The following is a 19014-nucleotide window of genomic DNA, read 5'->3' as shown; positions in this document are numbered from 1 at the left end:
TGCCTTTGACCAAGTGATCCCACGCTATCTGAGATCAGGGTCTGGAGTTTCTCAAAGAAACATCTAGCAGTTTTTGCCTTCACTAAGGCAATAGTTACCACTGCCAACGGACTGAAATGCATCAAGGTTTATTTGATATGGATAATAAAAATCAAGACAATACAAAGGTGAAGCAGAGTAAAACCTAATAGTATGGATACTGAGTCACAGCCTAACTAGACAGGTCATATATTCTGGTTACAATCTATTGCTCAAGTAGGATTCAAAGTCTTACATCTTAGCAAAGTCTGTCTTCTCCTTTCCAATGCCATGCTAGTACAATAGGTTGCAGCATGCTTTTCCCCATTTTCAGTCTCTCTCTTCTAACAGCACAGACCTCCAATAAACATCCTTCTATATTTAACACTGACACAAGTTCTCCACGTTATACTTTGGGATGTAACAAGCAATCAATATTTGCTCATATCAAAGAGTACTTTAGACCCTACCAATTGCCACTGTTACCTTATGCAGCATCTGACCAACATCTCCTTTTTGTGAAGAGTTTAGTTTCAAATGTCATTTATGTCTCACCTCAACCTAAATTGCCAAACTCTCTGACTTTTTATACACACGGTTGAACAACTGGCTATCATTTATATACCAAATCATCCGATCACTGGTATTATTATATAAATTATTGACATCAGAAATATTGAATGAGGAAACAGATTATAGAAAATTTCATTCACACTAGAGAAAAGCATTAAGATAAGCTACATCCTCATGGTAATGCTTTTCTTCACTGTTACGTCTTTGAATGTTGGAGAGTTGGGAGCTACAAAAAAATCAATTTCTTAATTCCCACCAGGGCCAGTAGAAATCCACATAGTTGAATTAGACAGGGGCTAGAAGTGGAACTTTTTAAACAATCTTTCCTAACTATTGTTGATTTAGGTAAAAAGGAACCTAGATTAAAAAAAAAATCAGACCACATTTTGGTTTTTCAAAACCAAAATCTAAATTGATTTTTTTTTAAATGCTCATTGACTCTTCTGGAACAATAAATATAAAATCACAAAGTTTTGGACAGCTAAGTCTCAAGGGAGAAGTATAGAAATTAGGTCAGGGCATAGATCTGACCATGTATAAAGGGCCTGCTTCAGCTCTTACAGTTCAGAATGTATTTTTGAAGAATTTACAATTAAATCTCTCAATGAGTTCATCAGCATTAAGCATTTTTAAATGGTCTCCTTAAGAATTTTTTGTGTAAGCCTCATCTCCCCCCCCCCCGATCCCTCTAGTGATAAAAATATTGAATTCTGAGGTATGAAATTTGACTAACTTCTACATTTTATCACAGCTTAAGGTATGGGCTACTTTAAATTCACTAAGATGACAACTACCAATTTATATAACAGAGAACAGCATCAAAAGGAGGATGTCAACTCATGTGAACTTTGAAAATACACGTCTGAACAAATTGTGCAAGTTTTTTTAACAGCTTTAAAAGCTTTGGTTCACCAGTTACCAACATTTTGAAAGATGGACAGACTCCAAAATGATTTCTTTTTTCTTTGTGAAATATAATTTAGTTGTTTTTACAAAGACTGGCCCGTTGACCAATTAGTTCATCAATATAGTAAATATTGAATTAAATACATTAGGAGTTCCACTCAGAATATATAACAAAATTTCCATAATTATGTTAGCTTTTCATTTTTAGGCAAATCAAATCAAGTGACTGATTCAGTTTTCTTGCAATACTCTACATCAGTGGTTCTCATAGCCAGTCTGCCCGCTTATTCAGGGAAAGCCCTTGGCGAGCTGGGCCGGTTTGTTTACCTGCTGCGTCTGCAGGTTTGGCCGATCGCGGCTTCCACTGGCCACGGTTCACTGTTCAAGGCCAATGAGGGCTGCGGGAAGAGCGGCCAGTACATCCCTCAGCTCGCGCCACTGAGGATGGCAAGACACAAAGTTACTTGCTGGGCTATGTCTCAGTGAGGGGAGTGATATGACACACAGACTTTCAGAGGGAAGCTGAAACTCAGAGGTAACAAGCTGGGAGAAGGCCCAATAGCCTTCAGGTGAAGTACCTTACTTCACAATGCTGTAAAGAGTCACTTTCTACTTTTGTAACAAAGGCTCTGTCCTATTTTTGTTATCATATCTGACCAGATGTGTTTACTTGCAATTGTCATTTGATAGTTCTCTTTGTAGTCTACCCCAGGACAAATATGTTTTGCTTTTAAGGTAATCGGAACTGGCTGCATATGCTCTTCTATTGAGGACAACTGCTGGTAGGCATCCCACAGAGGCACCCCGCTTGACTTCTGACCTTAACAGAGCAGGAGCAGGAGCAAAATTACTATTTGGCCATTTGATCAAAGGTCAGGAAATTGTGAGGGAGCTGACAGTGTGAGCCTGAGGAGAGCTGAAACATCAAAGAGGCAAGAGGCCTGGTTACAGGTGCCCTTTGGGAGATGTGTTTCTTTGCTGTTCTACCTGCTCGCGTTTTTCATGGACCTGATCCAACACCTGTTTAAGTCAATGAGAGTCTTCCTCTCGACATCACTGGGCTTTGGATCAGGCCTTCTAGGCACAAATCAGATCAAAATTTGATCTCAAGAGAGCTGCAATACCTAGTCTCAACAGGGTGAGACAAGAACAGAATTCTCAGCTTTTCAGGGCTTTAAACAAAACCCTAAATTTCCTCTCTCTCTCTCTCACACACACACACACACACACTATAAGATAGAACTCCAATCACAGAAGAATATGCTCTATGTAACAAGTAAATCAGTGTCTAAAGAACAAGAAAACAAGACAATTGCTTCAGATGGTAAAAGGATCACGTAACACCTTCTACCCTGTACTGAGACACAGATGATTCAGCTGAGCGAGGAAGCATACAAAGGCCATTATTCAGATAAGAAGCACAGAATTCCTATATTACACTCACCAGGCTTTAATCTAGCAATGTTGACTCACCTCATTACTTTACTTACCTTCTCTCACTTAGATAATTTCTTTAATAAATATAGGGAGGTTGTAGAAGAGAGCGGACTTTCCTGACCCAGCTGCCATTGTTAAAAGTTTGCCATTCAGTTCCTAAGAACATAAGAATGGCCATACAGGGTCAGACCAAAGGTCCATCTAGCCCAGTATCCTGTCTTCTGACGGTGGCCAATGCCAGGTGCCCCAGAGGGAATGAACGAAACAGGTAATCATCAAGTGATCCATCCCCTGCCGCCCATTCCCTGTTTCTGGCAAACAGAGGCTAGGGACATCATTGCTGCCCACCATTGATGGATCTATCCTCCATGAATGTATCTAGTTTTTTTTTTAACTCTGTTATAGTCTTGGCCTTCACAACATCCTCTGGCAAGGAGTTCCACAGGTTGACTGTGAGTTGTGTGAAAAAATACTGTTTGTTTGTTTGTTTTAAACCTGCTGCCTATTAATTTCATTTGGTGACCCCTAGTTCTTGTGTTATGAGAAGGAGCAAATAACACTTCCTTATTTATTTTCTCCACCCCAGTCATGATTTTATAGACCTCAATCATATCCCCCATTAGTTGTCTCTTTTCCAAGCTGAAAAATCCCAGTCTTATTAATCTCTCCTCATATGGCAGCCATCCCATACCCCTAATCATTTCTGTTGCCTTTTTCTGAACCTTTTCTAATTCCAATATATCTTTTTTTGAGATGGATTCACTTAGATCACTACTTTATATGATGGGGACAGATTTTATATACACATGTGGGCTAATCCTCAGACATACTGATCACTCACATCCTCCATTTAAGTTATTAGAGCTTTATTGATCTCAGCAATTCGGGGGGGAGGATCAAGTCACTAATAGATATGAATTATATAGAACAGTGTGTAAACTGTCCTTTATGTAAGGATTAAAATGTATCAGAGCAGAAAAGTTAGCTACTAATTCTAATTAAGTTCTTTCTTAGAGACATAGTGTCACAGGATGCACCACTCACCACCGGACTGGTGCCTTTTCCTGGCACTCTGGAGATTAGCTCGAGGCCGACACCCCCCGGCCACGGTTGGCACACTATCACTCTGTCCGCCTGCAGCTCCTCCCACAGCCTCAGAAACCACAGCGTATTCTTCATGGCTCGGCCCCCCAGCCGCATAGCTGTCAGTGTTCCCCCCTCCTGTGGGAGGTTTAGCTCCTCAATACTCATAGGCACTCTTCTCTCTCACTGCCTCTGTGCCACTCGACCACTGGCTGGTAGGGGAACCTGGGCCCACCCTTTTCTCCAGATTCCGGCCCAGGGACCCTCAGCTCAGCAATCCGGGCCTTCTTTTGCTGGCCTCACTGCTCTATCCCTGGGCTTCTTCCTACTGCTGGTTCCCCTTGTCTTCCTGGGCCTACCAGTTCCCAAAAACCTCCTCCCTTTTCCCAGGGAGTGACTGTCATCTACAGTCTCCACTCAGTCCTCTCTTTCTCTTGGAAAAGTCTGCCTTTTTGCAGCAGCCCCCTTCTCCTTTCAGCTCCTGGGTTTTATAGGCCCCGCCTATTCCTGCCCAGGTGAGCCTCCTTAATCTGCTGCCTATTGGGTTAATTGGCCCATGTGGGTAAATGTGAGATAGTCACCCCATCACACACAGCATATTCAATTAAATGTTTTATTTTGTCCTGATCCAATGTTACTATTCATCATTCAGATGAATAGCCTGCAGCCCACATCAATACAAGAACATTCCCATAGTAACTGAGAGATGTATATTGTTGTTGGTTTTTTTTTATTAAACTCTCTTTCGTTCAGAATTCGGACTTTTCCTGCATACAAATGAGGCTCAGGTAAAAAAATGAAGATTCCTGTAATGTACACAGAACAAAGCCTCACCTTCAAATTCTTTTAAACTTCTAAACCCCTTTAAGGCAAACAGCCATGAGTGAGGCCTAGTCTACACTATAGAGCTAGGTTGATGTAAGGCAGCTTACATCAACCTAACTCTGTAAACGGCTACACTAAAATGTCGCTCCCACCGATGTAACTTGCCCACTCCACCTCCACGAGAGGCGTAGCACTTGAATCGATGTAGTTAGGTTGACTCAGTGTCGGTGTTAGACACTGCATTGCTTACATTGACTGTTGCTGCCTTTCAGAACCTGTCCCAGGTTAAATCAGTTAAATCAGTGCAAGCGCTCCTAATGAGGATGTGCACTGCCAGGGTTGTAGTGTGGATATGCAAAAGCAAATTAATTACTACGATGGCTGTATGTCAACGTAACTTAGGTTGACTTAATTTTGTAGCGTAGACTTGCCCTGAGAAGTTTCAAGCTACTGATGGGAGGAAAAAGAGGGGGCGGACGGAAGCAGCACCTGCTTACTAATGCAAAAGCTTTGTTATACCTCTCAGAAAACACATTTTCAATTACTTACCTAGGAGCCCCTGGGCACTCCTGCAATTTCACAACACAGAGAAGAGCTTTTGCCTGATGTTTACATAAGTGTGACCACATCCATAATAGAAGTAATCACTCTTCATGGAGGCAGCCTTAAGTCCTAATAGTATTAGTGAAGAACTATACTTTCTCTGGAGACTTCATTAGCATGAGCTTTCACTATACTTGAGCTCTCCTGAGAAGTCATTTAAAGACTGTGTTAAGAGTAAAGAACATGAAAGCTGCTCTTACTGAATTTTTAAAATTTGCTCTTCCCAGAGAAGAAAAAAATCACTTGTCAGATATTAAAAAACCACCAACCTTGTGCAGAAGTCCCTTCTTTAAAACCTAGACAATATCCTATTATAGCCTATGTCTGATGATGGGGGAAGTGATAGGATTAGCTTTTCATTTCTGAACATCAAATGTAAATATTTGATTGTGCTAACACTTCAGCAAAAAATATTTTTACAAAACCTTCACATTTTCCTAACACTGCATCTTGCCTTCAGGAACACTTTTAATGTAACAAAGGCTATAGTTTACAGAATACAATTGTGACAGCCTGGACACAGCAGGTACAGTAAATGCACATTTGATATCACACAAACAAGCCCATATTTAATTAATATAATTTATATTAGTGAATGTGACCCAGAGACCCCTTCATGCCAAATGGCAGAGGGAACAAGAGGTACATGGGGTTTTACAGGGATCCCTGGGTCAGATATATGCATAATCCTTCACCAAAAGTTGGCACTTGAGGGCTCTACAGAGAGCTAGTAGCCCACTGGTTATCATAATCATTGCAAAATGTATGTACAGATAATATTTAAGAAGTTATTTATGTATGCTAAAAACTATCTTCTTAAAGCCTTAGAGTTAAGGCAGATCACCAGGAGGTGAGACACCTCAGAAATGTTCCTTTCGGGCAGGAGGTAGCAGATAACTATCTCCCTGTCTGGTCATTTGTGTATTGTATGCCTCTCAATGGAGGCTTATTTGCCTACTAAGTCAGGGGCAGAATAAAAGACTGAAATCACAACAGAGAAAATGTACAGGTTGAAAAACACAGCAGGAGGATGTCCTGTTCATGAATAAATTACAAATTATTGTTCTGGCATATTCTAGAGTGCAAAGAAATACACAAAATCCTTCACCTAGGAGGCAAGCTGATAGCGTGCAGGTGTCATGAAAGGAGGGTCACAGCCAACCTGGCTGTAAAGCACTGCAAGGATTTGGGGTGGGCAATACTCTAAGACATGATAAAATCTTGTTAATTAAGTTTAGGCTCCAGAATACATGTTATGATGTTATTATATATGTAACCATTTGTTTCCAGTACTTCTTCCATTACTTGAGTCTCTGCGCTTTGTTAAATAAATGTATTCTTATTTCATTGTAAACAGACCTAAGTGCAGTGTGAGTTAAGTTAGGCAGAGCAGTGATCTGAGGTGGAGCTGGTAAGCTGGGGTGTACTGCTTCTTTACGAGCAGCAGATCGGTGAATACTGCGAGTAGGGTGACCAGACAGCAAATGAGAAAAATCGGGACGGGGTGGGGGGTAATAGGAGCCTATATAAGAAAAAGACCCAAAAATCAGGACTGTCCCTATAAAATCGGGACATCTGGTCACCCTAACTGTGAGTGTCCAGTGGACCAGGGGAGATCCAGGCTCAAGAGATGGGGTGTACCAATCACTAATCTGTAAAGTGGCAGCAGGCCTAGAGAGAAGTGTTTGCGTTGCCTGTGGCCAGTAGAGTGGGAAGCTGACCCAAACTAAGGGTACATACAAGGCTCCCTCATGCTAAGGGCAGATGGTAATGAGGTGTATCACAACTCTGGATACCCCTGGAAAATATCACAGTAAACTCTATAGAGCAGGGGCTGTCATTTACTAACTCTTTGTACAGTATCTCTCTAGCACAATGGGGCCCCACCTGGTTGAGATACCTAGGTGCTATGGCAATATAAAATGTTGTATATCAAATATTATTAAAAGTTCTATCATCTATCTTCACTTACACTAGAGAGAAAGAGTCCCTCTGTATGGGGAGACTTTGGCAAACCAGTAAAGTGCCTAAAACCACTATGGCTTATTGTTAAAAAGCAACCTCATCAGCAAGCTGTAAATTGGCCATTCAGCAATCTCAGCTTCACCAAGGCAGGACGGGAGGGGGTTTTGGGGTGCCACAGAAAGGGCAGCTTGACCCCGCGTCCTTCCTCATAAGAATTGTGTTGAAGTTGCTGATACATGCATTTTAAAAGAGTAAGGTATGCCCCAGGAATGTCTACTGAGGTCTCAAGGCTGCAAGTTCTGGAAAAACCCACACCTGGTTAATCAATAATCAGAAGGAACCTCTTGCTTGAAACTGCTTACTTAACACGGTTTCTTTATGGGACATGTCATTCTATTACTAATGTATAAATAAGGGGACTCCTTTGGGGGACTCTTCAGGACAGGTCTCTCCCTCTGGATGCATCTTGAGTTCCCCACTGGCAGATGGGCTGCCACTGTGCCACTCGAAAGCCATACTCATCTTTGGAAATTATCAAGGGTTGGGGGTGTTTTACTAATCTTGTTGCGGACGTGTGTAAGTTCTTGAGACTAGTAAAGTTTAGCTTTAAGTGAAAGCACTCTTGTGTTGTCCTGTTTGTGCCAGCCATCTATCGGTCGGACGGCCGTGTGTCCCCTGATTTATTTCCTGACACCTCCTCGCACAGAGTAAAGTTACCAAGAGCTTTGGGTTGAAAGAACCCCAGGTAACACCTCCCCTCATTTTTCATATTTCAGCCATATCTGACAATTGTAATCTAGTGGTAGGACAGCAATTTTGCACAGGACTGGCACTGAATTTATACTCCAGCAAACTGGATCTTCTCTGGAGAAAAATCCATCATGTTTTACAGAGAAAAAATTGGTAATGGAAGAGCCAGAGTTCCAGGATTGTGGACTCTAGTCGTCATCCCGAGACTCTGCTTCAGGAATGGAGTTATGTTCCAAGGTCTAACAAGGGCTCCTGGAGATGCAATAAATAGCTAATCTTAGGTGCCAACTCAGCTTCAGTAGATGTTCAATCTATATGTAGGACCTGAGGAGAGAAGAGCGGGCAGGCTAAAAAGTGGGCAGGCTTACTCTGAGTAGTTCCTGCAAATTACAGATGACACAGTTTCTTTTGGTTCCAATTATTTTTGGTTCTTTTATTTAGCAGATCCAAAAACTAAAATGTAGTGCAACAAAATATTATTTTGTTTTTAAATAAATTCAGATAAACACCAATCCACAGATTTGCAGGCACAAGTACAGTACATTTATTTACAGTAACTCGCAAGAAGGACCAATGTCCTCCATCCCCCTACATGGGAGTAATCTGGATATGGGACAATATGACTGGATAAGTGACTAGTTGTCCAAGGCCAAATAATGAACCAGGAATAGAACTTAGGTGGTCCTTGCTCTTATTCACTCTAGCAACTGTACTGAACTGCTTTCTAATATTACACGCTACGTTTTTAAATATTCCGGTACTTCAATTTAGCCTCTAATTTTACAGGTGTCGTTTTGTACTGTATTTAACTGAAAGAAAATGTGAGAGGCTTTATCAGCCTACCTGATTTGTGGGAGTGAACATGTTAATATCTAATTCTTATAATTGTGCCCAAAAATAATTGCACAGGCAAAATAGCTTTCAAAATGAGAACTAACATTATAGTTGGCACTAGGAATAAAACTAAATAAATATAAGTAACAAAAATTAATTTCTGTAAACCCTCAAAACAGGAAACCCAAACAACAACAGTGTTGGGAGATACTCATCTTATTTTTTTGTTGCATTTCTTCCACCAAATAGGACTTTCACTATATGTCATATATTAGTTGCTGGAAGAATTGGTGTTAGAAATTCAGCACTATTTACAGCAATAATCAGTGTGTATTTTACTCCTCAACCCCTGAGCTGTTCCTCCAGCCAGAATGGCACAGAAGGTTTATAAGGCAGCCTCAAAATTGTTTAGCTTAGGGCTTGTCTTCACTGCACGCTAAATCGGTGCTGCAGCAATCGATTTAGCAGGGTCGATTTAGCAGATCAGGTGAAGACACGATGAATAGATGTGAGAGCACTCTGTCAACTTCAGTAATCCAGCTCAATGAGAGGCAGAAGTTATGTTGACGGGAAAGCATCTCCCACTGCATAGCGCAGTATAGACACCGCGGTAAGTCAATGTAAACTACGTAAACTTAAGTTATGTAGGGCGGCCAGCACATCCCTCAGCCCACGCTGCTTCCCACAGCTCCCGTTGGCCTGGAGAGGCAAACCACAGCCAGTGGGAGCCACGATCGGCCGAACCTGTGGACGCGGCAGGTAAACAAACTGGCCCGGCCCACCGGGGGCTTTCCCTGAATAAGTGGCGGACCAGCTTTGAGAACCACTGGTGTAACTTACATTGACTTAAGTGTAGACAAAGCAGAGAAGCCCTCAACACACCAGCTATATCCTGGATGAAAATGAACTACTATAAGATTGTTTAAAATCTGATCATACCATCTGCCAGCTCAGTACAAAGCTATTTCACATCTGGTTAAGCCCTGGGGGAGCATGAATACATCCCTAAGATATTGCCAGGCAATATCCAGCCTTTACTGTGTACCACTGAGGAAACTCCAGCTGAGTTCCAAACACTATTTTCAGAGCTGCATGCCCAATCAAAAGCCCAATTTCTAGATAGATTCTTCCCCCTTTCTCCTGCTGCCTTTCCTGCTCAGCTCTAAACTACTATGAGCAGTCACTGGACATAGGAATCCTTTCCACAACAACATACATTTTAAGTTCTCCAAATAGTTACAGACCTAATCCCACAATTCCTATTCAATGGAAACTCCCATTGACGTCAGTGGGAGTTTTAGCTGAGCACGGACTGTACGATTCAGCCTTGTTACCTGTACTTACTAATTGCTTATAATATGTGGACAGCACAGTACATATGCCAAAGAACCAAAGCTAGATTGTTGCAAAGGACGAAGACTATAATTATAGGCTCATTTTAATGTTAACCTTTCCTGGGTCATAAAACACTTATTAATGAGGATGAAATATCTCACAGCTACTAAAGGCTGCAATTCTGTCCGAGCAGATATGATTTAGTGAAGAAATCCTAAATATCCACAGGCCCTATTTCCCTACCACAGGACTGAATAATACTGATAGCAAAGAGGGCTTAAGCTGGACTTAAATGGTGCATTGGCTCCATGCGGAGAGGTGAATTTCATAATGGTGTGATACAAAGATTTCATTGGCACCCATTTAGTATCAGCTGAATAACTCAATCATGGCTTTATCCCTTTTAAGCAATATGGTCATCACAAGTTCATTCAGTACCATATCATCAGGTATTCTCTGTAATGTATACGAATATACTCATATACAAATATATTCCAAATTAAACCTTTCTAGCAAGCATATAAGTGGTTTCCTTTTCTGAACTTTCATTATGTCACAGCAAATATTTATATCTCTGTCTCAAACTCATTCACATTCAAGTGTTCCACCACAGCCACAACCTATGTTCCCAGCACGCAAACTAAGATTTACTTCCTCTTTGATTTCAATCTTACACATTTTCATTTTTAGTATGCAGTTCCTTATCTTATCTAATAAGTTCCATCATATCAACAATGCTAAATGATTTGAATTCACAAATAATGTAAAATGATATAGCACTCTAGCAGGGCTATATGGTGGCATAAATTAACCCTCTTTATGTCTCTGTGCAGACTTGGATCTGGATGCTTAGGCAAAACCGGATGCTATGTACCCATTATTCCTCTCCCCTCACTCCTGGAGCAGATGGGCAAGGAGTGGGAAGGGAAGGAGTGGCACCTTGGCTCTGCATCCCCAATACACTGGCCAGCAGAGATGGGATACAGAGAGGGCAGAGATTTGGCACAGGTAAGCAGCAAATACTGTCCCACTGGATTAAGGGAGGAACAGAGAGGGAATTGTGGATCCCTGAGCCATGATTTCTTCCCTGGGATTCTCCCAAGGTAATGCAACAACATGCCACCCCCTGCTGTGGGTTGTGTCTTTGTAGCATGATCTGGTACTGAATTACAAGTGTCCAAGAGATCATCAAGGGAAGATCTGTAGTGTATATATTATACTCTCATATCCAGAGACATTTCCTTTGCATATGCTCAGCACTCACCATGTTTGACAAGCTAGGTGGAACAACCCTGATTGATGGTGAACTCGGATGTCTTTGCTAGCATCAGTCTGCCCGAGTTCCATTTTCAGAATCTGCTCTTGATGTATGCATTTTTAGATCCATTCATGCTTAATTTAAAAGGAAGTCATATATCTGCTTTAGTTCATAAAAACATTGACTTGCTTCTTTTATACCTTCTTCTAAGTAGTGAATGCAGAGTATCTGTACTGTACAGTACTAATTGACCAGACAACTGTCAGAAGATCCAACTAGTTAAAAAGGAGGAAAAATTTTGGCTACAGCTATCTAAGTACAAGAAGATGAAACAGAACAAATGGTTATGTGTATGGATATTCTTCTCATAGTCCACTCAAAATAGTTTTAATAAGTGGGCCTGATTCTCCCCTCATTAGTGTCACACTAGTGTCAAAGGAGAATAAGATCAAGTTTAATTATTGTACAAGCACAGCTGGTAGTTTGAGTATTTAGTGAACAAACACAGATGTTAATATTTAAATCATTTTTAATGCATGTTAAGAAAAGCTTAATGCACTTTTGGTGCAGATCAATATTTTTTTTTAAATAGCCTCTATTCTATAGTAAACTATTTTTCATCTCTCTCTCTCTCTCTCTCTCTCTCACACACACACACACACACACACACACACACACACAAAGGGCAAGTTCAGATGATACATATTCTACTATATTAAAGAAATTAGCAAATGAACTTACTGTCCCAGTGATACTCAGACCTCAGTGGTTCTGAAGCCAAATTAGTGATCAACATTACCCAAAAGAGCCAGGAGTAGTGTGAATTCATTGTTGCATTTTACTATAGTACTACATATTCATATTTAAACAGTATGACAGGGGAAATATTTAGTTTTTATTTATATATTATTCTCACAGCAAAATGACTAACCAAGTATTATTTTATCAACTACAATTATCATGACAGAAATCTTAATGTTATTTAAAGCATGCTTATTCAGAATTATGGGTTATCCATACTTCAAATGAGGATACTTCCAGTGTTGCAAAATGAGATTCAGCTTTCAAAAACCCAAGCGGATACATCTGACAAAAAATACTCCAAACACAAGTATTGACTTGGAGGGGGAAGTATGGAAGGCAGTAATGATAAAAGAAATGATGATAGTAGAGACTAAATAAAAGGGATTACCTTTTAAAAGTCAACATTTATCTGCAGTTATTACACAGTGGCAAATGAGATACCACAGTTATTTCCTATTCAAAATATAGGGAAATGTTATGTTCTCATAAATAACACTGAGCAGTAACTATTTATGAATGTTGACTTTCTGACCACAGTAAATAAGAGATAACAAAAAAGTTAGTCCAACTTTGGCCCCCCATCCATAGAAGTATCAATCAAGTAAGTAATAGGCCCCCTCTGTGAGCCTGTGGTACAACTGCACATGGAACATGGTGTTCATTTCTTGGAATCTCATTGTTAAGATAATTCTGGCAAACTGGAGTGCTAAGATGACTACTGGGAAGAGGAGGAATAACCAAACTCTACAAATCTTTGATGACACTGAATTCGAAGGAAGAGAAGATTGAGCATAATAAAAAAAGTAGCATAACTAGGAGTGATGGGATGAAATTAACAAAAGGAAAACTTAAACAGGAAAGATTTTTAAAAGAAAGCTATTAGCTTGTTGAGTAATCTTCAAGAGAGGTTGCTTCATCTGTTTAAAGCTAGACTGTACCAAACATTATTTGACCAGCTGTGTTTCGTAAGCAAATTGATTTGTGAAAATGTTCACAAATAAATTGTCATGTTTGGTTTGCTATGATCCTTGGAGGGCCATTTGATTAGTTGTCCAAATACTCATTGCTAACCACCACATACTCATGAAAATACAAATTCAAGTAGTTTCACAAATTTTAGCACAAATGTTCATTTATCCAAATATTTGTGCTGGAAGGATTTTGTTTGTTTATTTTTTTGTGCTTGGTGTTGGTCTCCCATTTCAAGGGTTTTAATAATCCAGGGAATAGAATACCACCATTCACAAAACATCAGTGTTGAACAGCAAACAGTAGAAGCAATCAGTTCACAAATACTCTGTAGGATGAAAATCGTTGAGCACAACAATGTACTTTTGAATAGTACATGTAGGGCCCAGAATGGGCTTAGTACCTGGCATTTGGGCATGCCTGCATTTATTTCATGCTGACTTCTTGTTCTCCAGAATCTAAGCTTACTTTAAAAAAAAAAAAAATGTCTAGCTGAGAGAGTCTCAGAAACATGACCTGAATCTCACTGATGCTATGATCTCTGCCTACATTTGCAAAAACTGAAACAATAAGTCTAAGAGCTGTGATCTGCCCTGTTCGTTTCAATGGGTGCTAACTCTGTTGCCCAATACTAATACTTTAAAAATTAACATTATTAACTATTTCACTGTTCCTCAAATCATGTAAAAAAAAAAGGGAGGGGGGAAGGTTCAAGTTAGGAAGATCTTCACAATCTACTCTGTGACAGCTCATTGTGTCATGGGCGAGAGAGTTGGGAGGTTACTGTCATTTTTTTGCCTTCTCCATCCACCCTCATCAAGGATTCATACCCAAGGAGCCTCAGCCAAGAGGAGCCAAACAGGGCCCTTGAGTCCCATCAAGGAGAAGCCAAACCCAGAGAGACCTGCAGAGTCCCTGGGTGTATTTGGGTCCCACTGAGGGCAAGCCATGCCCAAGGAGCACAGAAAGCATGCATAATAATATTTTGAACATCTCCACCATCTACTATGAGAAGCATCTCTTGTGGGCAGAGATTACAAGAATACATATACCTTTGCTTTTTCTAACTTATCCCTGAGCAAAAACATTTATGAAAATCAGACTTGCTAATGAATGATTCATTAACCAAACGTGGGGTTCAAATCTTGTTTGAAATAGATAATTATACTAGTCTATCAATAAATGGACAATAGGGGACATTTTTGTACTGACAGGCAGATAACTAGACGACCTAACAAGTCTTTTCTATCTTTGGATTCTATGGTTCACATCAATATCTTTCTTTGAGTTTGTCTGGATTTCTTAAAGATCATTTCTGTTTTTATAGCACATCGGAGTGAAAAAGCCTAACCTGCATGAACTTGTAACTGCTATGACATGATTAAACTTAATTAAACTGGATTGGTATGCATATTCCAACCTACATGGAATAGAAAGCATAAGATTAAAACTTTCATTCTTATGGTGCACTAAAGGATTGTTTTTTGGAAATTACTTGCATCTTTCTAGGAATGTTTTAATTTAGGTTTGTTTGTTTTTTAAAGAAGCTTTCATCAGTTACGATGCAGCATTTCATAAACAACAGAATATAGACAGACACTGTAGTCAATTATTTCACCACTTCAAAAGGGATATTAGCAATTCAAATGAAAAAAACTGGATCAGCTTGAACCCCAAGGTATCTGCAATGAACAGAAGTAAACAAGAAATAGTCCTTATTTTATCTCTGCTTTTGGGATTTCTGATCTGCTCAAACACTTCATCAAGATTTTTTTTTTAGCAGCTAAAAGCTTTGAAGACATAAACAAGTCAATACACAGATCTTCATATTCTTACACTGACACTGCTAAACCCAAAAGGCATTTTATTCTCTGCTCAGATTGTTGGAACAATTAGTATAGTCTACAGACTGAAAATTGAGTTAGTAGGGATGGCTGAAAAATAAAAATTCTGTTTCATGAAAATTTTGAGGTTTCAACATCTTTCATTCTGCATTGGAATGAAACCTAGACCTTTTGAAATTTTTCACAAAAACAACCACTCACACAAAAGAGACAGATACTTAATAGCCCAGTGATTAGGTCACACATCTAGGATGTAGAAGATCCAGGTTTAAGTCCATGCTCAGGCTCATTTGGAATAGGACTCAAATGTGTGTCTCCCAGGTGAGTAGGAGCTTCTCTCTCTCTCTCTGCTTTTTACCAGAATTTCAATTGTAGAGCTGAGAAACCTTCTGTTTTCACAAAAAGTTGCAGTTTCCACAAATCAGCATTTCTGACAAAAAATACTTTGTTGAAAAATTCCTGACCATCTGTAAGAGTTAAAACCTTCTTAGAATTACCAAGGTCTATTATTTTTATTATTATATTTTAAAATAAATCTATGGGAACTGAATGTGTCTATAGATACTGGATATACAATACAGTGTATTGTAGCTCATTTACATGCCAGTTTCATGTTAGGTGACCAAAAGAATCAATGGATTTTGCATGTTTTCTTATTCCTTCTTTTTAGAAAAACTCTTGTTTTCTGTCCAGAAGCCAGGGTGGTAATGATGGTGTTGTTTTAAACATTTGCACGGGGGGGGGGGGGGGGGGGGGGGGGAAACACCATAACTGATCCAGGGAAAGTTTCTCTTACTGCAATTACTTTGTTACCATTAGAAAGGAGAGGAAATTTATGTTAGCATTTGAACATTTTCTACTTGATCAACAGACCAAGATATAAAGAAATCTCTTTCAATCACAGATAGCTGATATTTTAAGATATATTTTATCCCATTTTCCAGAATTGTTGTTTGCTTAAAAAATGCATGTTGATTTAATCTATATAGCATCACTGTTCATGACACAATAGTTCTGGACTTCCAGGTTCAAATTTACTGTTCAGAGATTTATTTTAATTAATGTTATTGTATTATATTCAAATAAAGCATAACAAATAATACTTCTTGTTTACTTTCCCATATTTACATAACTGAAAACTGACTAACTTCAAAACTAAATTTGGTAAAGGATTAGAACATAATAGCTTTGGAGCACTTTTGACCATTTTTGCATGGGAAAATTTATTATATCTGATTGAGAAAGAATCCAAGGTACTTATGACCCTTATTAATCTAATATCTGAGCACCTCAAAACCTTTAATGAATATAGCCTCACAGCACCCTTCCTCAGATAGGAAAAGACTGTTAGCCCTACTTTACTAATGGGGCACTGAAGCACAAAGAGACTCTAAATAAGTGACTTGCCCAAAGTCACCTAGAAAGTCTAGGGTGCCTTGAACCCAGGTATTCAGAGTCCCTAGCTAGCCCCCTAAACACTGAACCATCAGCCCTATTTTAGAACCAACTGAGTCACCCTTCCCCAGTGCTTGAAGGGTAACTTTTTTCATGCCACCTTTCAAGAGAAATTTTAATTATATGAACCCAGCCTACATGTGTGCTAGTGCCTAACTGCTGCTGAAAAGATGGTAATAACTGTTGCAATCTTTTGATTCAATGATCTGTGAACCATGATGGATTTAGCCAATAATCAGTTGTCTGGAAAATCCATTTTTTAGTGACAGGATAGAGAGTCTGAGTCTGAAAACTGTAACACTTTCTTTCAAACCATTGTTTCCTGTGCTCTCAATTTCCATACACATATGTATTAATTTCCTGGGTATGCTATTGACCCAAGAGCTGCACCCATTTACTACAGCTTTTAGAGATTTTTTTTTTTAACGGTAACTAAGGCTATACAACATACATCCTTAAAGCACTTTGTCACAGAATGTATCTACTTAGGATATTGATTTTTTTGAATAAAGAAACAATTCGGACTAAAAACCTGTTGTGCCCTTTTTCTACTCTAAGGCCTGTGGGAAGTTCTATTGGAAATACAGTCTCAGCTCCCAGAGTCAGCCTGATGTAGACGTGTGAACATCTTAATGTTATTTCAACGTGAGGAGGGAGCTGTCCGTGGGCACGTTTTAGAGCCAAGAGAATAATTCCCGTAAATGACATTTAGGCCACAGAATAATCCTGGCAGCGGAGTTTGTGGGATTTTTGCAGATGCGAATGAAAAGAATCAAACAGAAAGCACATGTGGCTGGCTGTAAACAGAAGAGTGCACTGCTCTGAGCTCCTTCTCAGCCTCTCTTCATCGTTCCAGGATCAGCAGAAAGCATCTAATCAGCGATGGGGGGAGAGGAGGGGAGTCAGGTCCTCTCCCCCGATGTAAATTATCCGGTAGCACAACACGATCTGGGACCACACCAGCAGGCAACAGTACCCCCCGCCCGGGGTCCTTTCCCAGCACTTACCTGCCTACCTTCCAGGCTAGGGAAGGAAGGATCTGCCCCCCAGCTCCGGAGGAGCTCAGTGCCTGCTCTAATTGCTCCCCGTTTCAATCCCGTGCGGAGAGCCACAGCTGCGCCGGACTTCAGCACTTCCCCCAGCCCCAGGGAGACTTTTCTTCAGCTGGCATTTAACAAACCTGCCCGGCAACGAACCCAAAGTGCCACGCTCGGCAGGAGAGAGACGCTCCCGCGCTGGGAGCCGCCAGGGCATCCCCAGTTGTGCAACAGAGCGCCTAAAAATATGGATTTGCGTTGAAATCACCGGCTAAGGAGGCAGGCGGGCAGGGGTGGATTTCAGCACTCCGCGGGCAAGATTATGAAGAATCGAAGTATTTTTTTAAAAATCCACGACTCCCAACAGCTCAGCTGATGGGAAAGCTCAGTTACACGGCACCAGGTGATAACAGACTGTGGTGGTGGGTTTTAAGGGCGCGCTAAATGCAAATCTGAGCCCACCACGCAGCAGACCTTAAAAACTGGGGGACTTTGGCTTGTCCCAAGCAGAAGCCCCTGTACTCACCAGTCATTCGGTGGAGCAGAGGCGCACAGATGAGCTCCCAGCGGCGATCGAAGTTTCCCTGCTTTGCCCCCTTCCTGACTGACAGCCTCAGGCTTGCAGCCTTTCCAGTCCAAGGAGGGCACCGCGCAGCTAACAATCAGGGAGGAGCAGCTCACACTCCTGTGCCAGCTGGAGAAATGAGCATCGACGCGGAGGGAGGGAGTTACGGGGATGCACCCTCTCTCCCTCTGAAGATCCCACGAAAGCGCTCCAGTTAGCGCCCGGGCGAGTGAATTATATACCCTCCCCTTAACCCTTGAGACAGCGGCGAAGTCAGAACACAGGCCGTACCCATACAGCATGTATCAAGAGGTGGCAGCAGCCATCGGTCCGGGACTTTCCTGTCTGCTCTGACAGTTTCCTTCAATCTGCCCTCTCCGTCCCACCCCCAGTGTGTTATTAAATCCCAGGCTGATTAGGGGCGGGGCTGGATGAAAGGGGCTGTTGCTGGAATTTTTGAATTCCTGTGCTTCTAGGTGACAATGGGAAACTCTAGAAGGTAGAGATTAAAGAGACCAGGAAAAGGTAAAGAGCTGGACCCGCAGGCAACCTGGAGCATGTGCCACACACACACACACAAATGGATCTGACCCAGGGATCCTGCCTGAGCCGTCCAATTTTTGGCCCTCGCACCCCAAATTCCATGGCATGAATAGAGAATAAGTTTAGCCATTCCTAACACACACACACACACACACACACACACACACCTGACTCGGATATAGACAAAAAAAGCACCATAAAAACCTGGAT

At 40.8% G+C, this 19014-nt stretch overlaps 1 protein-coding gene across 3 annotated transcripts in view; it reads right to left on the bottom strand.

Annotated features, from left to right (window-relative positions):
* Positions 1–18628, bottom strand: part of PKIB (cAMP-dependent protein kinase inhibitor beta) — an 86752-nt gene extending 68124 nt beyond the window's left edge. For 2 of the 3 annotated variants that reach the window (XM_005280185.5, XM_005280186.5), the window contains exon 1: positions 18223–18628. The gene's annotated coding sequence lies outside the window, so the exon portion shown is untranslated. Of the gene's footprint in view, positions 1–17666; positions 17965–18222 lie in introns of those variants that run through there. The other variant, XM_065588472.1, reaches the window with a different exon arrangement.
* Positions 18629–19014: the final 386 nt, after the last annotated feature.

The sequence above is a fragment of the Chrysemys picta genome, chromosome 3 (assembly GCF_011386835.1).
Source record: "Chrysemys picta bellii isolate R12L10 chromosome 3, ASM1138683v2, whole genome shotgun sequence".
Lineage (NCBI taxonomy): Eukaryota > Metazoa > Chordata > Testudines > Emydidae > Chrysemys > Chrysemys picta.
Note: the sequence above shows the minus strand (reverse complement) of the source record. Positions and strands in the feature narration are given on the sequence as shown.